We start from the raw sequence: 23692 nt of genomic DNA, 5'->3' as shown, positions 1-23692 counted from the left end.
AAGCCAGGGTTGGCCCAGGACACCTCTACAGGGACCTGCTGCCCGGGAACCCTGCCCCGCCGCACGCCCCCGCCCCCGCCCGCACCAGGAGGAGCTGGATGAGCATGTAATCCAGCAGTACTAGAGAGCGCTCAAAGGCATTACCTCGTTTAGGATGAATTAGGTTTGAAGGTTCAAATCAAAAGACCTGGCCATCAAGGCAGGTCAAGTAGTGTCAAGTGTAGAGATGGAAACACAGGAAGAATAGCTGAAGGATTCTTCAGCCTCAAGTGAAGACTTTCTTTCCAATCCCATACTGCCTCCGACTCCGCCTCTGCCCTCTACCCCACCCCCAGCTATGGCTGGACCTGAGGCCAAGCAGCCTCAAAGTTTACAACCTCATCAAACCTTCCCTCCAAACTCCTGCCTCAATTCTGTTGAGAGCCCCCTTGCAGGTACAGCCCACCCCAGCCAGCACATTCTACCTCAGATTTCCTCGGACACATATCAAATCTTCAGTCCTTACACATAAGGAATCCAAGAACTGGGGATCAGGACAGGAAAGCAAGATCCCTGTCAAACTCACCTGTGAAACAGGTACCCCTGTGAAGACTGAGAGCGAGAAAGTGGATGCAGTGCACTGAAGCTGCAAAGACCCTTTCTCACATACCCTGGAGTGTTCCAGAGGATTCCCAGTCACTTCCTAAGGTGACCTGCAGGTTTTCAATTACAGTAAGTTTCTTTGTCTCCTAAAAGACTAACCTACATTTTCATCAGACTAAAAAAGAGGTCACAAATACAGCCTAGAAAGCAAGGGGAGGGGCAAGAAGCCTGTGGTCTGACACTCCTCTTGACTAAGAAGTCCTGCATCATGTTTGCCAAAATCCACAGGTATGCAAGATGCGTCCCCAGCTGCTACTCGTTTCCAATAACACAGTCTCACCACCTTCCACCTCACTGCCACCTCTTCAGGTCCCCTGCCTTTTACCTCCACCTTCTTAACACACTGCCTTCCTAATTCAAGACAAAGACGTAGCTTTGCACAGTTGGCAAATGAAGTAAGTTTCATTAGCTGAACAAATAGCAATCTGAAGCCAGACTGACTAACTCACCTCCTGAAACAGTTCATATAACTCAAGAGCATCCATTCTAACAACCAACCACACTTAGCTGGCAGCACAGTTCTGTAAGCCTCAAACTGTGACACTGCCAACTCGTTCTTCTGGTTCTGCGGCACTTCCCAACCCGACAACTATAAGGAAATCCCAAGGATGCTCTATTACCCCAGGACGACGGCTCATGAAGACCTCACCTACTCCCCCGTTTCATAACCTTCCTAGTTTTCTACAATGAGCATAAATTATCTCAATTATTGGGGGAAATAAATAAGCCCAGGGAAAACAGTCTTGTCCATTCCATTTGATGGCACAGAAACACCCCAAGTCCAAACAGGTAGTTCTCGAGACAAGTATTTGAGTTGCCCATGCCTTCAGAGGTTAACACACTCACACTGACAGTCCTTAACTGGATTCAGTGGTAAGAGTATTACACTTTGGCGTCTTGGAAACTGACACATTCAAGACTCTGCAGGTCATTTTTTATTTTCTCCCAAGAGAACACCAGAAAACGCCAACATCTCAGAAGCGGCTTCACTACCCTCCCACTCGTGCCCTTCAGGTGCGTCTCCTAGTCCTCTGCGGCCTCGGGCCAAGGAGGTCTAGCCGCGCGCCCCAGTGCGCCCTCATCACACTGGCCCCTGCCTTGCCCTCTTCAGCTGGTCCCGCTGCTCTTATGGCAAATTCCGGACCCCCTCAGCCCTGGAACCTGCCCATTTGTCTCTCTCTGCCCCAACCACACTGATCTTCCTTCAATCCCAAACACTCTCTCTGCCAGAAATGCTCTCCCTTTTCCACTTATTTAGCTCCTACATGTCCTCTGATCCCAGATGAAGGAAGGCCCCCTTGAGTCCTGCTTACCAGTTCACAGCATCCTTCTATCCTTGGCCCGTGTTAAGTTTCCTCAAGTTTATGAGATTAGTTACAATTGCTCTCCCATTAATCTCACAGTAAACTCCACTGAACAGGGAGAGATTCCTAGCACAGTGCCAGAGGCACAGTATGCACTCTGATATTTATTGAATAAATCAATAGAGAAATCACTACTTGCAATGCCACAAAGTCACAAAATAAGTGACGCAAAACAAGTGAGAAGAACTACTTACAAGAGTTGAGAACTGGAGTCTTTTAAATGCTTTATCATTCAATACTTAAATTTAAAAGTCTTCTTTCTTAGAAACAAAACAAAACAAAACTGTAAAATACAGACACCAGAAAGTTTATAAAAACAAAAAACTACTGCTAATCCTAACCCAAAGATTTTGTTGACATCTTGCTACATATTCTTCCAGGATTTTTTTCTATCAAAAGCAGCATTATTTCTTTCCTCTCTATCAGAATATAAGATTGTAGGATCTGCCAAATGATACTGCATTAATAGAGATGACTTGACATTTAAAAAAAAATGATGTCATCTGAATGGAAATAACAATGCATCCAAATCATTAATACATTAATCCCATTCTCTACACCACATCCAAGATGACAGGCAATCCTCTGCAAAAACCAGCTTCAGAATTTTAGGGGCAGCAGAGGGGATGAAAGCTGAAGGGTGGGGGAGTTAGCGAGGAGAGGGTCTAGGAGATCACTCTCAAAATCCCCAATCTAAACCGCTGCCTCCAAAAAAGGGCCAACTTCTGAGTTATAGGCTATAGAAGCGAAGCAATGGAGTGACTCTGTGGCTTGGTTCTTAAAAGCCACCTGGTAACTCTGATCTCCAAGGACAAAGCAGGGCTAGAAACAGAGTTACCAGATCATCCCCCAACTCCAAGCAGAGGTGTACTGGAGCTTGGACAAGTACATGGTTTTGTGTTGTGGGAGCTCCCAGAAAATCCTCATACACAGCTTGCAAGCATTCCCGGGCTCTGGTGCCCCACAGGGCAGGCACAAGCCCAGCTCTACCTCTCTACTACTCAGCAGTCTTGGGCAAGCAGCCTGGCCTCCAGAAGTCCTGGCCTCCAGTTATCTCACCTGTAAAATGAAGACGATACTCTCCCTTCCCAAATCAGATTATTAGTGACACTGAAATAATATGTCTGTGAACTGAGCTTAGCATACAGTGGGCACTCAAATTGGGGCCAGTTTGATCTTTCCTCCACAGCTTGCTGTCAGGTCTAACAAGCTACCACCACTCTGGTGCCAGCGAACATTTCACGGAAGATTGAAGGCAGGAGGAGAAGGGGACGACAGAGGATAAGATGGTTCAATGGCCTCACCAACTTAGTGGCCATGAATTTGAGCAAGCTCCGGGAGTTGGTGATGGACAGAGAAGCCTGGCGTGTTTCAGTCCGCGGGGTCGGAAAGAGTTGGACATCACTGAGTGACTGAATTGAACTGAACTTAAAAGAAAACTTGTAACCACTATCAGAAGAAAAAGAATATCAACAGGACAGTAGGTCCAAGACTGCAGGAACTGCACAGAAGGCTGTCTGTCCGGCGGTTTCTCTGTGCTACCACAGCCAGAAGGTGTCACTGTGTGAAATGGACACACAAGAACCACAGACTTAACCAGTACTGTGTACTCCGAGAAAACTGAAAGAAGTAAAAGGGTAAGGAAGAGAGAAAAATTAAAGGCTCAAGTGACTCACTCGGACTTTGATCTAAAGAATCCAAAGCTCTAAAGATAAGGATGAACCACACACGTAAAAAGGTAGAGTCAAATACACAAAATTAAGCAGTCTCTGCAAAATTCCCAGGGCAAGGGAGAAACGTGCACGCAGGCTTCCCAAGTCATTCAGTGCCTAAGGGAGGGGTCCCCATTCATTTCTGGGTCCCAGTGTTTACACACACACCAAGTGTCAGTCACGCTCTAGGCTAGGGCCCTGCCCATAAGCCTTTCCTTGTTGAAGTGATCAATTCCGATTCTTGGCAATAATCCCTTTAAAAGGCCAGCTGCTGCTGTCTAGTCACTGATGCCAACCCTTTCCAGGTGGGAAAAAAGAAATCAATACAGCCAACGCCTAGATGGAGAGGCAAATTTAAAGTATAAGGCCCTGAGAAAGGCCGGAACCCAGAGAGGGGGAAGGGTCCCGTGGCTCCCCGGGGTCAGGCAGGAAGGGCGCGAGCCGGGGGGAGGGCCAGCCCTGCAGGCGTGGGCGCGCGGGGACTCTTATTCTGACACGGGATCCGCAGCCGCCGTCGCCGTCGCCGCGGGGTTCAGCGCCGCGGCCCGGCCTGCCCGCGACCCTCGTCTCCCGCCCGGGACCCCCGCCCCGCGCTCCCACGTGCCACTGCCCCCATGCCCGTCCCGGACGCTCGGAAGCTGCACCTCACGACCTGGCCCCGACTCTGACCCACAGAGGAAGCGCAAGAGGAAGAAGGGCGACGCCGCGACTTTCTGGGACCCCCGCCCGGCCCGGCCCCCACGTGCCCGGGCGGCGTCGGAGCGCGGAACTTTCCAGGGCAGCGCGAGGAAGACGCTCCCGGAATACAAGGAGTAGAACTCGCTCACTCTCACTTTTCCACGCTCGCATCGGGGTCCCTCACAGCCCCCAGACCTTCCGACCCTGCCCACCCCACACCGCCCCTGCCGCTCCAGACTCCCTCACGCGACCCCGGCCCTGACCCCAGCCCCCGCCCCCCGCCAAGTTTGGTCCGGAACTTACCGGGCCGCGGGCCGGCCGGGCCCTAGGACAGTGTGCGGATTCAAGGGGCCGCGGGGCCGGGGTCGGGGTCGCCTGCGGGGCCGGGCGGCCGAGGGGCTGGGGGCGCTTGGCCGCGCGCGCTCGCTCCGCCTGTGGGGCCGCCCGGGCCCGCGGCGCTCGCTCCGCCGGTCCGCCCGCCCGCCCGCGCCGCCGGCCAGATAATGCGCCCCTCGGCCGCACACATGGAGCCCGGCGCCGGCGTCACCGCCCGGGACATGCGCACCAGGTCAGCGCGCCCGGCCCGCGGCCCCCAAAACACCGGGGAGCTCTTAAAGGCGACGCCGCCCGCCCGCGCCCGGCTGGGCGGGGCTAGGCGGTTTGTGGGCGGGGCCTGGTATTGGTGGGCGGGGTCAGTTGACCGGCACCGCCCCGGAAGCACCGCCCCTCCCGACCGCCCTCCACGGGACGCCCTGCCCCGTGCGCCGGTTTCCCACGAGGGCTCGGGCGGGCTCCTGTAGCAGCGCCGAAGGGTCGTCGCCAGCTCACCCGCGCGGCACAGCCGAGCGGGCCGCGCCCAGGGCTGACTCACGGCGCGCTCACTGCTGATCTCGCTCCAACTGGGCTGCGAGACATCGAGCAACTGCTTCTGAAAACCGAGGTTAGAATGCCACCCCCGCAGGGTCGACACACAGAAGTTCCCCTCCAGGGGATCGGCGAAACCATAATTCCTCCAGCTCAGTAAAGAGAGTTCTACAAAGTAAGCGCCAGAGCCACCCACTTAAAAACACTTAAGAGATGACTGCTTTCCTTCTCCATTTACCTCCCAATCTGCCCCGTGCCTCTAGGAGAAGGTGAAACCTCCCAAGAAAGCAAATCTGCGCCCTTCCCTCTGCAGTGACGTGGAGGAAACACGGCAGTCTAACCCGAGAGGATGGGCTTTGGAGATATCCAACTACATAAAGCAAAACACAATTTTAATAGGGAAAATAAAATATCTTGTATTCCAAGAAGCTCTCAATATCAAGGTTAGGTTCTGAAGAATCACCAAAAAAGGCCCTTCCCAAGTTCTTTTTATGAAAGTCAAGTCGCTCAGTCGTATCCGACTCTGCGATCCCGTGGACTGTAAGTCTACCAGGCTCCTCTGTCCATGGGATTTTCCAGGCAAGAATACTGGAGTGGGTTGCCATTTCCTTCTCCAGGGGATCTTCCCGACCCAGGGATCGAACCCAGGTCTCCTGCATTACAGGCAGACACTTTACCCTCTGAGCCACCAGGGAAGCCCAGGGAAGCTCTTTTTATGGCATTTATACAAATAATTCAGGATGAGACACCTAGATAACACATCCTGATACATATTCATCAAGTGAAACAAAGTTTCACCAAACATACCTTTACCACTTGAAATGTACTGATATTTTTCTACCTCATTTTTTTTAAGAGAATCAATATAATTCTGACCTACAACTGGTCTTGACCCCAAACTTTAAAAACAATGTAGAATAAGTTTTACAAATAAAAAGTTTTCTGCCATGTTTCACACCCCCCCCCACCTCAATAAGAAGTTCAAAAAAGCCCATTTTAATTGTGAGTTCCACACCTAACTGGCAACTTTTTGTTGCTGATTCCATCCCCTGCTGCTGCTGCTGCTAAGTCACTTCAGTCCTGTCAGACTCTGTGCTACCCCAGAGACAGCAGCCCACCAGGCTCCCCCGTCCCCCAACCCATCCAAAAAATCTTCCAAGGGCTTAAAGCCAACATCTGGTACAACCTCTCCAGGGCCAAAAGAGAAGCATTCCTCAAACTAAAAATGATACAAAATACAAGTTGTTGGCCTGCAGACACCTTGCCTGACCCAGTTTTGTCAACAATTTGCTTTGCTACAAAGAAATTTAAATGTTCAAATTCAAAAACCAAACAAAAACATTTTATTCTCAAACAGGTAACTGGGTAGAGGAATGCAGAAAAATCCCTGATCCCAGAGGCAAAGGTAGTTTAAAGCAAATATGATTTTCACTCTAATTTGGCATCTCTGTATTTTGAGAACTGCTTTACTCAACAATTAATCAGATGATGTATATTAAAGCAATACAAGCAAAATATTACCTCACTGCTCCTCAACTGGGTTGTGATTAATCCTACTTAATTAAATACAGACACAGCAAAATGTGGTCAGGTGGGAGATCCAGACTTGAGCCTGACATAGGGATTCCAGAATCTGAGCTGGCCCTGTGTCAGTCACCCAGGTGACAACCATCCTGTTTTAAAGAGGAAGGCATCAGCTGTGACGCAGTAATGACACGGCCCCATGGACTGAGATGTGAACTAGTGACAGGTGGTCCTCCAAAGAATAGTGCCAACTTCTCTGGCTGGCAAAGGGTGAAATGGTTTATTTTATGACAGGAAGAGAGGACCAAGTGTGTAGATGGAAAAAGTGATGGTGAATCCAGACCTGTTTGGAGTCCCAGATGCTCAGGTGGGTGAATGCTGAGGCTGCTTGGCTTTAAGGCCTTGTGCCATAGTACTGGACTAAACAGCAAACAGTCCAGCTGGTGATTAAGAAATATGCTGCAACCACCTTCAGATGCCATTCTGAAACTGAAAACACTAAGAGACAAGTAGGGCTAGAACTATGTTTCTCCTGAAGTTTTTTCCCTCTGCCCTAAGAACAGGCAGTCACTTAATACTTATAGATGCCACTTAACATAAAAACACTTCTGTTATTAGGTTAAACAAAATTTTCTGCCAAATTCACTTCATATCCTTCAGATCCTTACTAATAATAGCCAACCCTCCTTCCACCCTAACCACTGAAGAAATATTCTAATTATCGCTCTAAAGTACTATTAGATAAACTTCCAAACACCATCTGAGCTAAATTCCTGTACAACAGAGGGACTGACGAAAAGAAATTTGGGCCAAATTCCATGTTCGTGTCCTCATTTATAAAGCAGAAATTCGTCAAAGGCTCCAAAGTAGTGTGAAACTGAAAAGGAGTAGCATCACCTACTGAATGTTTAAGGTACTGAACTTTTTGGGTTTTAATCAGAAAATTCCTTTGAAGTTTCTGCTGGACAAAAATTTAAGATGTCTTACGTGATAAACAAGAACTGGATTTTGTAGGCTGGGGAGCCTAGAGGCACCAGCTCCACAAGTTCACAGGCTGGTGGCACAGAAAGACACAGAATGATTTCAATGCAGAAAATGCATTCGTAGGAAAGACAGGACTCACAGAGGAAAGGACTGCTCCCCTCCCTGGGAAGGGCTCTGGGAAATCTTTGCGGATGTGACATTTGAGCCAGCTCTTAATGGATGGACATCCTAGGCACCGAGAATAGCAGAGGCAAGGGGCCAGAGCTGGCTACTCCTGGAGTGGCTTTGGCGCAGAAAGGGCTGAAAAGGGGTGGATTCATTATCCTTTAAACTTTCTAGTTGGCTCTCTCTCTCAGAATGCTTAAAATCACAAGCTAAGCAGGCCTAGTTATGAAGACTTTAACCAATTTTTAGATTACCACTATCAAACAGTGATACTAAGCTCCAACTTGTATTCTAAGAAGCTCTCCAAAGAATAAACAGGTTGTTCATTCAAGTTTAAAAAAAAAAAAAGGGGACTTCCCTCATGGTCCAATGGCTAAGACTCTGAGCTCCCAATGCAGGGGGCCCGGGTTGGATCCCTGGTCAAGGAACTAGCTCCCACATGCTGCAACTAACTCCCAGTGCAGCCAAATAAAAAATAAATATATATATTTTTAAAAGGCACCCTTATGACAAAGAGCACTAGACTTCCCTGGTGTCCGGTGGTTAAGAATCTACCCCTGGTCCGGGACAATTCCACATGCTGAGGGACAGCTAATCCTGTGCACAACTACTGAGGCCCGCAAACCCTGGAACCTGTGCTCTGCAAAAGAAAAGCCACCACAAGGGGAAGCCAATGCAACACAACTAGAGAGGAGTTAGCTCAACGCAAGTAGAGAAAGCCCGCATGCAGCAACAAAGACCCAATGCACCAAAAATTAATACATACACACAGACATAAATAGAAATGTGATCATAAAATTAAAAACAAGATTATTTAAAAAGAAATAAAGCAAAAGAGCACTGACTGCTTTCCACACTTTGCATTTTTAGTACTCTAAAGTCTAAAACTATTTTCATTGAGTTTAGAGACAATATAACCACAGTCTCTAAGAGGATTATTTTTAAGTTTCTTATTTCACCCCAAATTCATATTCAGATGGTGAGATTACAAAGCAATTGGGTTGGGAAAGGAAAAGATTCGTTTCTATGTGAATTTCATTTCCCTAGTACGTTGATATTTTTGGTACGTTCTTCAAGGACCAGAAAAGAGTTAAAGAGGATGTACTTTAAGAAAAATACAAGACTCCCAACACATTACAGCTGCTACCACAAATGCCACTGTTTAAAAACAATCACAACACTTCTACACTAGTCTTGGAGTTTGTGGGAGATAGCAGCTCCTGTCTGCCTCATCCCAGGAAAGCTCTCTGAAGTGCAGCTCTCTGGAGATGAGCCACCTTGTCAACACGTGTTTGAGTATCCTTTCTAACCACGACTCTGAGCACTTCGTGTCAATGCAACATGGAGTTCAGGCTCCATGTGTTAGTCTCTGTGACCCTGATGATACCCCTCTATTACAGGGTTCTGAGCACAAGTGCTTCCCTCAAGGGTTAAATACAAACTGCTAAGAAGTATCACTGTGACCCATGAACCGGAAGTGTATCTCCCACTCTGTCTTCATCTGCATGTGTCACCAGTTGGCAAGGAGTATCTCTTTTGTGTCTATACATGGCTGACAAAAAAAAAAAAAGCACACGTAATTTAGATCTATTTTAAGTCTTTGAAAAGTTAGTCAGTGAACCATGTTTTCTATGAATTAAAGAATTAAAAGGGAAAAAAATCAGAAGACAACCAGGAAAAAAAAAAAAGTGCTATATGACAGTCTTAAGTCTAGAAATAAATCTATTCAAACCCGCTTAACAAAGAAACTGTTAGTCACATCATTCATTTGCTAATAAACATCCTTGGTTTAGACATGAAGAAAAACATATTTTAAAACCTTAGTATCCAGTTCATACCTCCATCTCCCAGTTATTAAATGGCTGATCTTCCAACTTGACATAGGAAGGAGGAAAACATTCCTCCCAGTTTTCCTAACAGGATGAGTACTTGCCGCCTCCACTGGTGCCCAGCATTTTACTATAGAAAATACATGACGTGGGTCTTTCTAGTTTCCTTCCTCACAGCTTGCCCTATTCCATGCTGACCTAGTCAGGCCTATAATTTTACCAACTCCTGGTTTGAGACCAGTAAAATCTTTTCTTCAAATTTGGGTCAAAAATCAACCTTCACCATATGTAAAATATATAGACAATGAGAATTTGCTGTATGGTTCAGGAAACTCAAACAGGGGCTCTGTATCAACCTAGAGAAGTGAGATGGGGTGGGAGATGGGAGGGAGGTTCAAAAGGAAGGGGACAGATGTATACCTATGGCTGATTCATGTTGAGGTTTGACAGAAAACAACAAAAATCCTGTAAAGCAATTATCCTTCAATAAAAAATAAAATTTAAAAAAAAAATCAACCTTCAGTATAGATACTTCAAGAGAATAAAAATAAACTTGAAACCTTTATAAATATAAAATATAAAGCCTAAACCTTGAAAATGTCATGCAAGTGAAAAAATTGTTCTGCATGTTAAGAATTTTAGACCAGCTTAGGGCTTCCCTAGTGGCTCAGTGGTAGAGAAGCCACTTGTCAATGCAGGGGACACAGGTTCGATCCCTGACTCAGGAAGATGCCACATGCCACAGAGCAACTAACCCGGTGCACCGCAACTATTGAGTCCGCACTCTAGAGCCTGGGAGCTGCAACCACCAAGACAACATGCCACAACTCCCGAAGCCCGCGTGCCCAGAACCCGCCTTCCGCGGTGAGACGCCAGGGCACTGCAACTAGAGCACAGCCCCACTCACAACTGGAGAAAAGTCTGTGCGGCAATGAGGACCCAGCACAGTCAAAAATAATACAATTTTTAAAAAAAATTTTAATGACAATTCCCAAAGGAAAGAAAAAATTCAAAAACAGGGAGTTCCCTGGTGGTCCAGTGGCTAAGACTGCGCTCCCAGTGCAGGGAGCCCAGGTTCTATTCTGGTCAGGGCACTAGATTCCACATGCCACAACTAAAGCTCCTGCGTGCTGCACCTAACACTCAGTGCAGCTGAAATATATAAATATTAAAAGAAAAATCAGAAGCAGTCCCCATTATCTGTCCTCCATGTAGACTGCATACTATTACAAAGACAGTCTGTACAGTCTGATTTCACTAGCCACCACCGGTTTCTGATTGAAAATACTTATTCAGAGGTCAATTTAAATACAACTTTATAGCTCAATCTTGAATCCTACTATGACACATTTTATAAGACTCTCTACTTTTGAAGGTAACTGAGCTTTTCTTGCCAAAGGTGCTCCATTCAAACTGATTTTTAAGTGAGCATAACCACCTCAGGTCAAGAGAATGCACCAGACTGTTTTTCACGTCCAGGTCCTTGATGATGCCCATGCTGTTCCCCTCCCGTGAATGCCCAGTCGCCTAAAAAGGAGCTCTCCCCATTTCCCCTTCCCTCGCAGGCTCTCCCATCCATCCCTCCTTCCACATTCCACTCGCAGCATCTTGCTGCACTTTCCAGTTCAGGAACCTCTCTTTTCCTAGCAGCATATGAGGGCCACTGTATCCAGCCAGGCGCCTAACCCTTAACAAGTTAAATGAGCACTCCCATCACTCTCGAAGGTAAGGGTTTTGCTGTAACATACTGCAGGCACATAGTGTGTAAGTTTGAGCCTTCTTCCTAGTCGCCCTGTCAAGCTTCAGAAGGCATGGCAAGTCCACAGGATATACCAAGGTGATGCAGCGGTGGTGGCAGCAGCAGCAGGGGCTGTCTAAGGCTACAGTGAACTAAGGGAACCCATTGGGAAAAACCAGCCGATCCAGAAACCTGCAGCTCAGGGGTCCCCAGCCTCTGGGAATGCCTGATGATCTGAGGTGGAGCTGATGCACCAACAGAAACCAAGTGCACAATGAATGTAATGCGCCGGAATCATCCCAGAACCCTCCTCCTTCCCTCCGGTCCTCCATGAAACCAGCCCCTGGTGCCAAAAAAATGGAGAACTGCTGCTCTAGATCACTGGCCCTCAGTCATAAACAGCAGCCTATGGCCCCAACATGGACTGGTTTGCTCTTGGGCAGTGTTAACTGCCATTGGTAGCCATCGGGTGCCAACCACAAGAGGAATAGCCAGCCTTGATATGCTTCTATAACAATTACCTTTACTGTTGTTCTTTAGTTGCTAAGTCGTGTTTGACTCTTTGCGACCCCACGGACTGTAGCCTGCCAGGCTCCTCTGTCGATGGGATTTCTCAGGCAACAATACTGAAGTGGGTTGCCATTTCCTCCTCCAGGGGATCGCCTGTTTTGGCAGGCGGATTCTTGACCACTGAACCACCCAGGAAGCTACCTTTACTAGGCACCTACAACAGTCTGGCTGCTTGCTTCGTGCTTACCATCCCCACCAGCAAATGAAGAGACTGTGGCTCCAATGTTAGGCCACTTTCCTAAGGCCACAGAGCCAACAAGTGGCAGAATCTGGCTTTCTGGCTCTAAAGTTTCTATTGCACACAGGGCCTCCCATGGCACTTTTTACCAAGCAGTAAAGACAAATAACAGCAAACAATTATCCAAGAACACACTCTTGCAGAAGGATCTATCTACTGTCTGCTTCCGTAAGTTCTATACACATCTCCAGAGCAGCCTTTTGCAGGCAAGCTACTGCAGGGAACCTTGTGATAATGCAACAGGAAACTGTCCTGTTAACCACCCTGCCAGACAGTCCTGAATCTGTGGGTACATGAGCTGGGCCCCCAGCCCTGCTAAGTGTAGGTCCACTAGCTCCCAGCTCTGACAGAGCAGCTTACTGAGCAAAAAGTGAGAGCCTAACATGTTTTCTATGCTCACACTGGAGCCTAAGAACGCAGCCTGGAGGGCGGGGAACAGGAAGTGAAGAGAGAGCAAGCATCCACTTCCCAAGGGCAGCAGAGCCCAGAGGTGGGAGTCTGATCACGTGCACAGTTGCAATACTTGTCCACGCCCACTTCCGGCCTCGGCTTTCCTCTTCACCTCAGAAGTCAGTACTTGGGTGGAGAGAAAGGAAAAGAAGACTACCAGGAACTCCTTGTAATATGCTCCCTCTCCCCTGGAACCTGGGCCCTGAATGAGTATCCACCCCTACTCTCTGGCTCCACCCCTCACAAATACACTTACTTAAGAAAAACACCTGTCACATGATTGCTCTACGTGGACTAACATCAAATCTGGACCACAACACAGGAAAATCAAACTAGTGCTTACCCAGTCCCAGTATAAGAAGGAACCGTAGGGCAGAGGGAACTCCACCAAGAATACTAATACAAGATAAAGCAACTTAGCTCTTCGAAACTCACCTTTCCATTGCTATAAACAACAGCCAAGTACTACCCTTGTCTGATTTTTTTTAAGAGATTCCAAATGACGCAAGAGGACATTTAGAGTTGTGTATCTCTTTGCATATCTGGGCTTCCCAGGTGGCACTAGTGGTAAAGAACCTGCCTGCCAATGCAGGAGACATCAGAGACAAGGGTTCAGTCCCTGGATTGGGAAGATCCCCTGGAGAAGGGCACTGCTGCCCACTCCAGTATTCTTGCCTGGAGAATCCCACGGACAGAGGAGCCTGGTGGGCTACAGTCCATAGGGTCGCACAGAGTTGGACACGACTGAAGCAACTTAGCATGCATGCATGCATCTCTTTGCATAATAGGCACTGCCATGAAGAAATACCACGGGATTCCAAAAACACACTGCCACCGGCTTCAGGAGAAGCAAAGCTGAAAATGCTCTGGGAAATAACCATTCCAGAATCCCTTTTGTTTCTCCAAGACTATAGCCCCAGTCATCCTGGATCAACTAGTGCCAAAAGCCAACAATCAACTGGGAAAACACCATAATTTCTGCCTTCTTTCAGAGGGAGGAAACAGAAAAAAAGAGTCCAGTGAGGAAATTAGAAGGGTAGTAAGGTTTCACTTCCAAACCTTCAAGAAACTCTACCCCAAAGTCTCAACATCCAGGGATATTCTCAGGGAAGCCCTGAGATAGTCGTTCATTTGTCTCTGACCGGGACGTAAGGTCCTAGAGGCCTGACCGCATCTCTCTAGCCAGCTCACTGCCAGACTTCCAGCACCCAGCATGGGGTGCCTGGTGCATCACTGGAGCCCACTTATTGCTGAATTATCTGCTGGCATAGGAAGTTATACCAGCCAGAAGATCTAACACTTTCTATTTTCCAATCCAATTTAAGTTACATTAAAAAACAAAAACCCTACCTTAGGGCCACACAGGAAAACTCGTAGCAAGTTAAGCCCTTACTTGAATGTTCAAACGTCCCTTATATGCCAGTTTGGAGGGATAAATTCATATCCAAGCAACACACCCATATAGACAAAGGCAGACAGTCTGCAGAGAGGATAATGTCACACTTAAAACCAGAAATTCAAAATAACAACATCCATTCATTTGAATAGAACAACTCCATAAAATAGTTCCCAATTTCGAAAGAGGTCAGCTTCTTTCTTATCATCAAAATCCCGCAGGGATTTAATGCCCCCCAGTGCTGTCTCCAACAGGAAGGAAATCCTGACTTCCCCAGCTATTTCAGTTACATAAATCAACAGTTTATCGTCCAGAGTTAGAAGCTGGGCAGTGTTGGGACCCATATGCCTTTTAGAGCAGCCTACCAACGGATAACCACGTTACATTACATCTAATGAATGTACCTAGATCAATATCATTTCTAACTATCCAAGGGTTTTTATTGCTGTAAGGATCTTTCAATTCAAAAAAAAAAGGTTTAAAAAACTTCCTGTTAGATAAAAGAGATGAGATGGTGGCGCCACCATCCACCAAAGTGAAGTCTGTGGTACATAAGAGACATAATTTCAGAAGGGATAATAATCCCTTTAAAGTTCTTAACCTTGTGTTTTATATTTTAAAAATAATAAACTTTGCTCCTTTCCCATATAATGGAATAAATGTCCTTAAGAGAATTAAGAGAAATTTAAGCCTGGCAGATATTTCTGAGCTTCAACAGTTAAATTCACTGTGTGTGTATGAAAGAGAGAGGGAGAGGGGGAGTGGAGGGCAGAGGAAGGGAGAGGGGATATTTTTTGGAGGGAACCCTTTTCTTCTAACTTGGGAGCAATGCAGTGGAGGCCTAGCTCAGATTTCTCACTCACTATTCCCCTGCAACCCAGGGTGTAGCTATCAGAGACAAGTGCCATCTGTCCCCACATGAATAAGTGAAAAAGGCTGAGCCCAACTCATCAGGCCCAATGTTAAGGCTTTCACTAATTGCTAAGAAAAACAGCTTCTCAGAAAAAAAAAGTGTCCTGCCCATTCATTCCAGTCCCCATCCACAGAGGTTGAGCTAGCATCTCCGCAGTTCTCCGGATATTTGGGACCTCAAGGTGAATTCTGACCTCACGGGCACCACGCTACACACTCAATGCACTATTACTGTGTGGCAACAAATGCCTTTGCACATCACGTTTGCAGTCTTTTGTCCCCAGATCTGATCCATTACCCAAAAAGAATGGTTCGTCTTCCAAGGTTCTAATATAAGAAGAGATCACTTATCGGGTTGCATATCCTTCAGTCCAGCAGTCCCAAAATCTGGCCTAGGATCCTATATGGTTCACCTTCTTTTTCTTCCCACAATTCAAGTTTGTAATAATCTTCTATCCGGCCTGTGGTCTAATTATAGTAATATATCTCCTTGTCCTTAACTCACAGGTTACCCCATTTTACAGAGGGAGAAAGCAAGGCCAAGGCAAACACAAACCCCTGCCACAAAGCCAATCTATCTCACAACTGCTATCTGAACATGGAAAAATGCTAGACCCAGATAGGCAGTGGATTTTGCAAGAGACAAGTTTCTTTCTCTTTGCTCTTCAGGCATATTTAGCCTTGGCAAAATATCAAACGCTTCCTGGTCGGGGAGTCCAGGCCAGAACCATAGTCTCCTGAGCACAACACCCAACCTTTACTGCACACCAACCACGTGCTAGATGCTGCGCTGGCAGCCTCCGGCTCATTATCCCAGATTCATTCATTCACACATCTAGGAAGCACTTTCCATCTGTAGGCACCTTCACACATATTCACGGAGATGTGACCCCCCCCTCAAATATTTAGTAATGTGCTGATCTTGTGCCAAAACTTATCTAAGGCCACAGAGCTAGGAAGGACAGGCCCAGAATCTGAATAAGGTCCCAGAATCTGAATCAGGTCCTTCTGACTTCAAAGCTCCCCCTTCCCTAACCCTGCTGGTCCTGTGGGTTTCATTTCAAATAATAAACATGTGCCAGCACTTCTCTGCCCTATCTCAGGACATCTTAAGCCCCAAGTTCCCCACCATCTTCCTTTTCCCTTCAGGGCAGTGCCTACAGCTGACCAGGAAGAGGCAGCAGAGAAGCAACCAGGTCTGGGGCAGCTTCCTGCCTGGACTTGACTACTGCAGGAGCAGAGGGCCCAGGAAACTCTCCAAGCCCTTCTCCACAGAAGAAAATAGCTCGAGTTGAAACTTGTGTCCACATGGTCCACCGACAGATTTAGAACTCAAATTATAGCCTCGGCAGGAGTCTTCACAAAGGACGCAAATTAAGCAAGACCCAGATGGAAATGAACAGGAGAGAGACAAGTCTTAAGTCAAACTGTAAAGTGAACTGCAGTTCTAGCAGAGTCAGAGGGAAGAGCTGGTTGAAATGCTAAACCAAACAAGTTCAGCCTATATTTCGGAACTCCAGGAACATTTCTCCCCACGTTTTTAGCCTGAGACTTGTGCATGGACACGAAGTGGTTACAAGTTACTCAGGTTTCAAATTGAGTTCATTCCTGTCCTTTGGACCATCTCTCAATGCCAGCATTCATCAACTTGGGCTCCAGAGAGCTCTGCGTTTGGCAAAACAGATAAAATTAGCTACTGGAGTGAACTTGGAATCCAGGGTGGGCCACTAAAATAAAGTACACATGAGATTTGTAAAAGCCACGTAAAAACTTCCTTTGAGCCAAGCTGAAGTCACCTAACTTAGAGAAATGAATTCAAATCCCCTGTTCTCTGCCTCCCTTCCTCCCTTCCTTGATCGAAGGTGACCCATTTCCTGCTTCTTGCCTTGCCTTTCAAACCAGAGTGTCCCACAAACTGAAGATCCACTAGAGATCAAGGGGTAAATGAATCGACCTCAGGAGAGAAAACACAGCAGGAAGACCTGAATGAGCATTTTTTTTTTTCTTCTCCTTTTGCAGGGGCGGGGGGTGAGTTCTAGCGTGCAGAGGAGGACTTAGGATGGGACAGGAAGTGGGTCAGTCCCACAACGTGAAGGTGTGACAATGGGGTACAGTGCTCCAGCCCTGTCCGTCCTGTCTCGGCACTGGCCTGACAACACCGTGGTGGCCCCATGACTCAAACATGGAGTAACCACAATTGTCATTTGACAACAGCTCTTGCTCCCCCAAATCTAGCAGGCCTTAAAGGATAAGAGAAAACAGCGTTTTGTTTTTTGCCTGTCTCCCAATTTCCCTTCCAGCCACAATTTCCCTCCAGGTGCCCTGAAGCTGAGGTAAAAATTCAGATAATACCCCTAATCTGGCCAGAAAGAAGACTGAAGGTGGGAGGGGCATATTTCTGATCTCTCCTTCCAGAACAGAAGTTGAGTACCAAAAACAGAAACAGGGGTCTGAAGTTGGGGTCTCAAAGAAAAAGTGAAGGAAGAGTTTTTGCATTAGAGAATCAGGAGGGAAACCTTAGGAAAGGGGAAATGTCCTCAGGCAAATGGAAGGAGAACCCCTGGGAATGGAGGGGGACCCTTCAGAGAAGTGAAGAAACTCATTCCCTCTTCAATCAGAGAGGGGGTATCTTGAAAGAGTGGAGGCACACTTCAGGGATGTGAGGAGCCTAATAAAGTGGGACATTTCATTTTAGGAACAGAACCTCTGGAGAAGCCAGGGACCCCTCCAAATACTGCGGCACCCATAGATTAGTAGGAGTCCCCCACAAAATGGAAACTGTTTTGGAAAAGTGGGGAACATTTCTTCAGACAAATGAGGATCCAGTCATTAATATGAGCACTTTGGAGTAGTGGGCCCCCTCAGGAAAATGGAGGTACTCATCAAAAAGTTAGGGGTCCCATCAAGAGTGGGGACAACTCAAAAAAGTGGGGAACACCTCCAAGAAGGATTCTGACAGAAGCAGGAACACCTCAGATTAGTTGAGGGGGGCCAAGGGGGAGGCCACCCAAAGAAGTGGGGACACAGAAGCAGGGAGAGCAACGCGGAAAGGTAGGGAGGAAGGGGAACCTATGAAAAGTAGGGGACGCCTCAAAAAAGCAAGGGCAAAAAAGGAACACAGTACACAGTGGGACAACAGCTCCGAGAAGCAGGGTTCTCCTTATAGAGGTGGGGGTCCCCCAGAGAACTGAGGGGCAGGGTCCCCTAGAAACAGGGGTATCTCCTCAGAGAAGTGGCAGCCCCTCAGCGAAGATGGGGGTCGGTCCCAGAAAAGGAGGCGGTCCCACATAAAAAGCAACCGCTCGGAGAAGCAGGGGTCCCCTTAGAGAAGTTCAGAGGAGGTGCCTCAGAGACGCGGGGCCCTCAGAAAACGGGCCCCTTAACGAAGCAGGAGGTCCCTCAAAGAGATGGGGCACCCTCAGGGAAGGGAGGCTCCCCTCAGAGAGGCAGGGTCCCTTAGAGAAGCAGGTTCCCCGAGACAAGAGGGTCCACGCATGGAAGCGGCCCCCTCGGAGAAGCGGAAGCCCCAGAGAAGCCCGGGGCACCGGAAGCCGGGGACCCGCCACCAGCGGCGTCCGCCCCTCACTCACCGAAGTTGCTCGGCGCCTCTGCGGGCGGCTGCTGGGCCCCAGATGGCCTCGGGTGGCAGGGTCGGATCCCGTCCGCTCGGGTCTCGCGGCGGCAGCTCCCTCAGGTGGCGCCCGCGGCGGCGACCGCGGCGGCGACAGGACGACGGACGATCGACCGACTGACTGCGCGGGCGGCGCGGAGCGCGTTCGGGCAGCAGGGGTGCGCGTGCGCGCGCCGGGGCGCTGACCCCGGGCGGGAGGAGCCGCCGCGCCGCGCTCGAAGCCGCCGCTTGGTCTCGCCGCTCCGTCTCACACTGAAATTGCCCGCTTCGCAGCCCGGCTTCCCCGGTTGCTAGGCAGATTTCGTCTCTCACACTTCCGGGTTGAGGCACGTCTCACCGAGTGGCGGCGCCGCAGGCCAATGAGGTCCGGCCAGGGTTCCCGGGATCCGCGCCCCGGAGAGGGCGTGGCCAGCCTCGTGACGGACAGCATTCGGCGGCCAATGAGCATACGGGCCGGCTGGCCCTCGGGATCGCGCCGGGGGCTTGGGCGGGCCCGAGGAGGCGGGACAAGATGAATGACATGCGATTTGCCAATGGGAGAGTGGAGCGGACCTCGGGTCCAGTGAGGGCGCTTCGGGGGCGGGGCTTTAGCTTCGGGGCAGGAACACCGCGAGGGGCGGGGCGTGAGGAGGAGTCAATCCGTGGTCGGCTGCTCGGACACTGGCGGGGGGTTCTGCCCGGCTACCCGGCGGCCCACAACTGTCTGGGCAGGGGGTTCCCCGCAGTGCTCAGCAGGGGCGCCCCACCCACAATGCACCGGAGGCGGCTTAGGCCAGCCGGGCGTGGAGCGGTTACGCCGGGCAGTGGGCGGGGCCGCATGAGGCGCGCTCTAAGGACTCTGGGCGAACTGTGGCCAGCTCTTGTTCCCGAGGGGATTCGTTGCCCTGGGCTCTCTTCTGACTAGAGTCACGGGTTCGACCCTCTTCTGAGGAGAACTTTGAGGAATCTTACCCCTGGCCCCTCTTGTGAGAAGAGTTTTAGCGATTCTTGCTTTGCCCACTTTTCTGAGAATTGCCAGGATAAGAATGATTTTGTTCTAAGAAAACGTGTAGGGATTCGGGCCCCTGTCCCCTTTACTAAGGACAATTTGGGGGCCCCCTGCCTTTCCTGGAGAATATTTAGCGAACATACCCTGCCTCTTTTCTGAGCCCTAGTGGTGGCCACTGGCCTTCTTCCTCCCTGGTCTGAGGGCCGGTGGAGGTTGCATGTCCTTGGCCTTCATTTCTGAAGATAACTTGGGAAATTCATAACTTGCAAGTCCTTCCTTCCACCAGAGGAGAAACTTGGAACTTAAAGCACCCTTCCTCTCTCCAGAGAGAAATTGCAGGAAACTGATGGCGCCTCATCCTTTTTAGTCAATAATTGCCGAGGAGTTGTGCTCCCTGCGCTTTTTCTAAGCAGTGTTTGAGTGTTAGAGAAAGAGTTCCTCTTTTCCTAAGAACTGCAGCCATTTGACTCCTCTGCCCTAGAAGAGTTATCCATTTAGCTATCCTTCCCTTTTTTCTTTTTTTATGAGAATTTTTCCAAGCAGCTGTCAATTCTTTCCCAAGGGTCGAATCTGTGGCGCTTCCTAATTCTGTCCCCTGTTGGGCTCTTCATTTCCACTTTCTGCTCTACTGAGTGGGGCCCTTCCAAGAAGCAGTCCTTTTTCTCACCTGTCCCCAGACAAAACTAAGCAGTAACTAAACTCTGCTGTAGCATCACCATGGCCTACCAGGTGTCTGAGGCTTTCACCTCTGTCTTCCCTCAGCCCTTCTGAACTCCTCCCCTGATTTATCCCCAAGGAGCCCAGTTAGACCCTTTGCATGCAGCCAGACATCCATTGAATTGAAGGGGTGAAGAAGGCAGCCATGAGAAAGATCCACAACACTGAGGATTCAATATGGCAAACCGTTATCGCTCCCACCCCACCCCCACCGACCTATGCACAGAAATATGCAGACACTGGGATACCTCAACTACAGGATGGCACTTGGGAGCCAGTATGAACACAATAAAGGGAAATAGGGCTATTGGACAAGGCAGACTGTTATACTAAAGAGATACCAAGAATAGGTTCTAGGAATGTAGAGGAGGAAGTGATTAAATGAAATAATGGATGTGAAAGTGCTTTGTAAACCTTGAACCACTGTTCCCTTGTAGAAAGGATTATTGTTATTGTTACAAGTGAGCTGACATTCCTGGGAGAAAAGTAAAAAATAAATGCTGAGAAAGAGATGGGAGGCTTGGCAGAGAGCCCTGTGGGGCCTGATTCCCTGAGTGAGCTCAGCCTGGACCTAAGTGGTAAGGCTGACAGAATCCTTGGCTGGGAAGGAAAACTTCTGGAAACATGAAGACTCCGTGTTCCCAGGGTGCCTTGTTTGTACCTCTGTTGTAGCACTTGCCACATTCTGCTGCTAAGTCGCTTCAGTCGTGTCCGACTCTGCGCGACCCCATAGACGGCAGCCCACCAGGCTCTGCCGTCCCTGGGATTCTCCAGGCAAGAACACTGGAGTGGGTTGCCATTTCCTTCTCCAATGCATGAAAGTGAAAAGTGAAAGTGAAGTCGTTCAGTTGTGTCTGACTCGTAACGACCCCATGGACTGCAGCCTACCAAGCTCCTCCGTCTATGGGATTTTCCAGGCAAGAGAACTGGAGTGGGGTGCCATTGCCACATTCTACAAGTGTCTAAAGCAGTCTGGGTGGACAGTAAACCCTTGGACTACGGTGACTGGCAGAGCTGGGCTCGAACCCACGCCTGTCACTCTCTAGCTAGGCCAGTTACTTCCCCTGCATGCATGCTTAGTCGCTCAGTCGTATCCAACTCTTTGCGATCCCATGGGCCGTAATCCCCCAGGCTCCTCTGGCCATGGGATTCTCCAGGCAAGAATACTGGAGTGGGTTACCATTTCCTACTCCAAGTTACTTCCCTTAGCCATATCAAAAAAGGGAACACCAGTTCTCTACAGGTTGCACTGAGGTTTGTGAGCTCGAAGTGCCTTGTGTGGTACCTGGTGTGCAATAGGACTTGGGAGCTTTTTGTTTCATTCCAGTCACTAACCAGGATGCTTTCTGAGAGCAAGAATACAGCCTTATTCATTTAAGTAATCCCTCAGTGCTTTTATGGTTCTGAATTGAACTGGGATCAAAGAGCAGTTCATTGTCCAACCCCTTCATTTTATACAGGAGAAACTGAGAGGCCCAGAAGGCAACTGTGACTTGTTCGCATCCCACTGGCACTTTACGGCTGAATCCTAAACTTGCATCGTCTTAATCTCAGTTTGGCCTCCGTTCAGGAAAGATGAGAAGGAGGGAGACCTGTGCCCCTGATCCATTGTGCAAGGCAGAGTCATGGAAGAACCCAGAATTCCCTGGGCCTAACCTCTGTCTCAGGCAATTGTGAGAAGGTTCTGAAAATAGTTCTAATAGAGTCCCCAGACTCAAGAGCAAAGGGCAAGTGGGGGCTTTGACCAGGGTCAAGGCTACCTAAATCAACTTTATCAAAGGGAAATTGCAAATGAAGTGAGGTTATTAATATTTCAGAGCTACTCTATGTAATTTCCAGATTGATCCCTGGAAATGTCAGGACATATAATTACATCTCACCTTTTTATTTTAAGAATGCACAGAATTTCTCAGATTCTCTGGGGAAAGGAAAAAAAAAAAGCATTGCCTGGAGGAGGAAATGTTGATTGAATTAAGAGATGTCAATGAAATCTGGAATTCTAAGCATAAACAAGAGTCCCATTTGGCTGGAAAATTATATCTTTGAAGAATCAGAGGCAAATGGCATTCATTGGAGAGAGTGAAATGACCCACCAAAATGGATGACAGGAGCACAGCTTCTGACATTAAAAAAGAAGAGCACTCAACTCATACCAAGCATGGGCTTTCCTTTCCACACTGGTAGCAGTGATTGCATCTTTCTGCATCAAGGCGTGTCCCTTCCTGGATCTGGGAAATCATGTGGGCAAACTGGCTAAGTGACATTCACATCCAAATAGGGGAAATGGGAACTGAGCCAGGTGAATGCACAAGCGGCGAGGAAGGCAAGGCCTCGGCAGTAGTTAGAAAAACGAGGACCTGGTGGGCTGCCACCCTGCAGAGACCTTCTCTTGGGGTCGTGGTCCTGGACAAGGAAGAGTACCAACTGACCGTGAGTAGAAAGGGTACTAAGCACGAGAATCAAAGCCCACAAGTGTGGCTCAGTGATTGTGGCAGTTCAGGAGCACACAGGTGCACACCCCTCCATTATTGCCTCCTAGGATTCTTGGATTGCCTAATTCATTTGGGTTTGCCAAGCACAATGAAGTCCACCTGGGAAGCCCAGGTGGTAAAGCTAGTGGTAAACAGCCCGCCTGCCCATGCAGGAGACATGAGCAACTCAGTTTCCATCCCTGCATCAGGAAGATCCCCTGGAGGAGGGCATGGCAACCCACCGCAGTATTCTTGCCTGGAGAAGCCCATGGACAGAGAGGCCTCGCAGGCCTCCATAGGGTCACAAAGAGTCAGACACAAGTGAAGCAACTTAGCACACACACACGCATGAGGTTCACATATCTGAGTTGCTAGTCTACAGAAACATGCATCATTCGGCCAGTCCACTGGAATCAGCTTTGATTCTCCCGGGCATAGGGTGGTAATAAGTCAGTTCCTTTGGGGAGGGATAAGTTAGGAATATCTTAGTCCCAGACACTGAATTTGGAACTCCTGCTGCTGCTGTTCTGTGCAACCCTGTGTACTGCAGCCTGCCAGGCTCCTCTGTCCATGGGATTCTCTAGGCAAGAATACTGAAGTGGATTGCCATGCCCTCCTCCAGGGGATCTTCCCAACCCAGGAACTGAGCCAGGGTCTCCTGCATTGCAGGCAGATTCTTTACCGTTTGAGCCACCATGGAAGCCCTATTTTTTTTTTTTTTTCATTAAAAAAAAAAATGTATTTGTTTCTGTCTTTTTTTTTATTTAGTTTTTGGAAGCCCAGTTTAACTCTAGTATATGTAAAATAGATAAACAACAA

General features: G+C 48.6%; 1 protein-coding gene across 8 annotated transcripts in view; it reads right to left on the bottom strand.

Moving 5' to 3' along the window:
* The window catches only part of GATAD2A (GATA zinc finger domain containing 2A), a 96534-nt gene extending 77530 nt beyond the window's left edge, over positions 1-19004 (bottom strand). Inside the window, exon 1 of one of the 8 annotated variants that reach the window (XM_025293915.3) lies at positions 18657-19004. The gene's annotated coding sequence lies outside the window, so the exon portion shown is untranslated. Of the gene's footprint in view, positions 1-2200; positions 2267-4699; positions 4851-18656 lie in introns of those variants that run through there. The other 7 variants (XM_025293916.3, XM_025293913.3, XM_025293921.3 and 4 more) reach the window with 7 other exon arrangements.
* Between the last annotated feature and the right edge of the window lie 4688 nt (positions 19005-23692).

Source organism: Bubalus bubalis, chromosome 9 (assembly GCF_019923935.1).
Source record: "Bubalus bubalis isolate 160015118507 breed Murrah chromosome 9, NDDB_SH_1, whole genome shotgun sequence".
Lineage (NCBI taxonomy): Eukaryota > Metazoa > Chordata > Mammalia > Artiodactyla > Bovidae > Bubalus > Bubalus bubalis.
The sequence above is the reverse complement of the archived record's forward strand: the minus strand, read 5'-3'. Positions and strand labels throughout refer to the sequence as shown.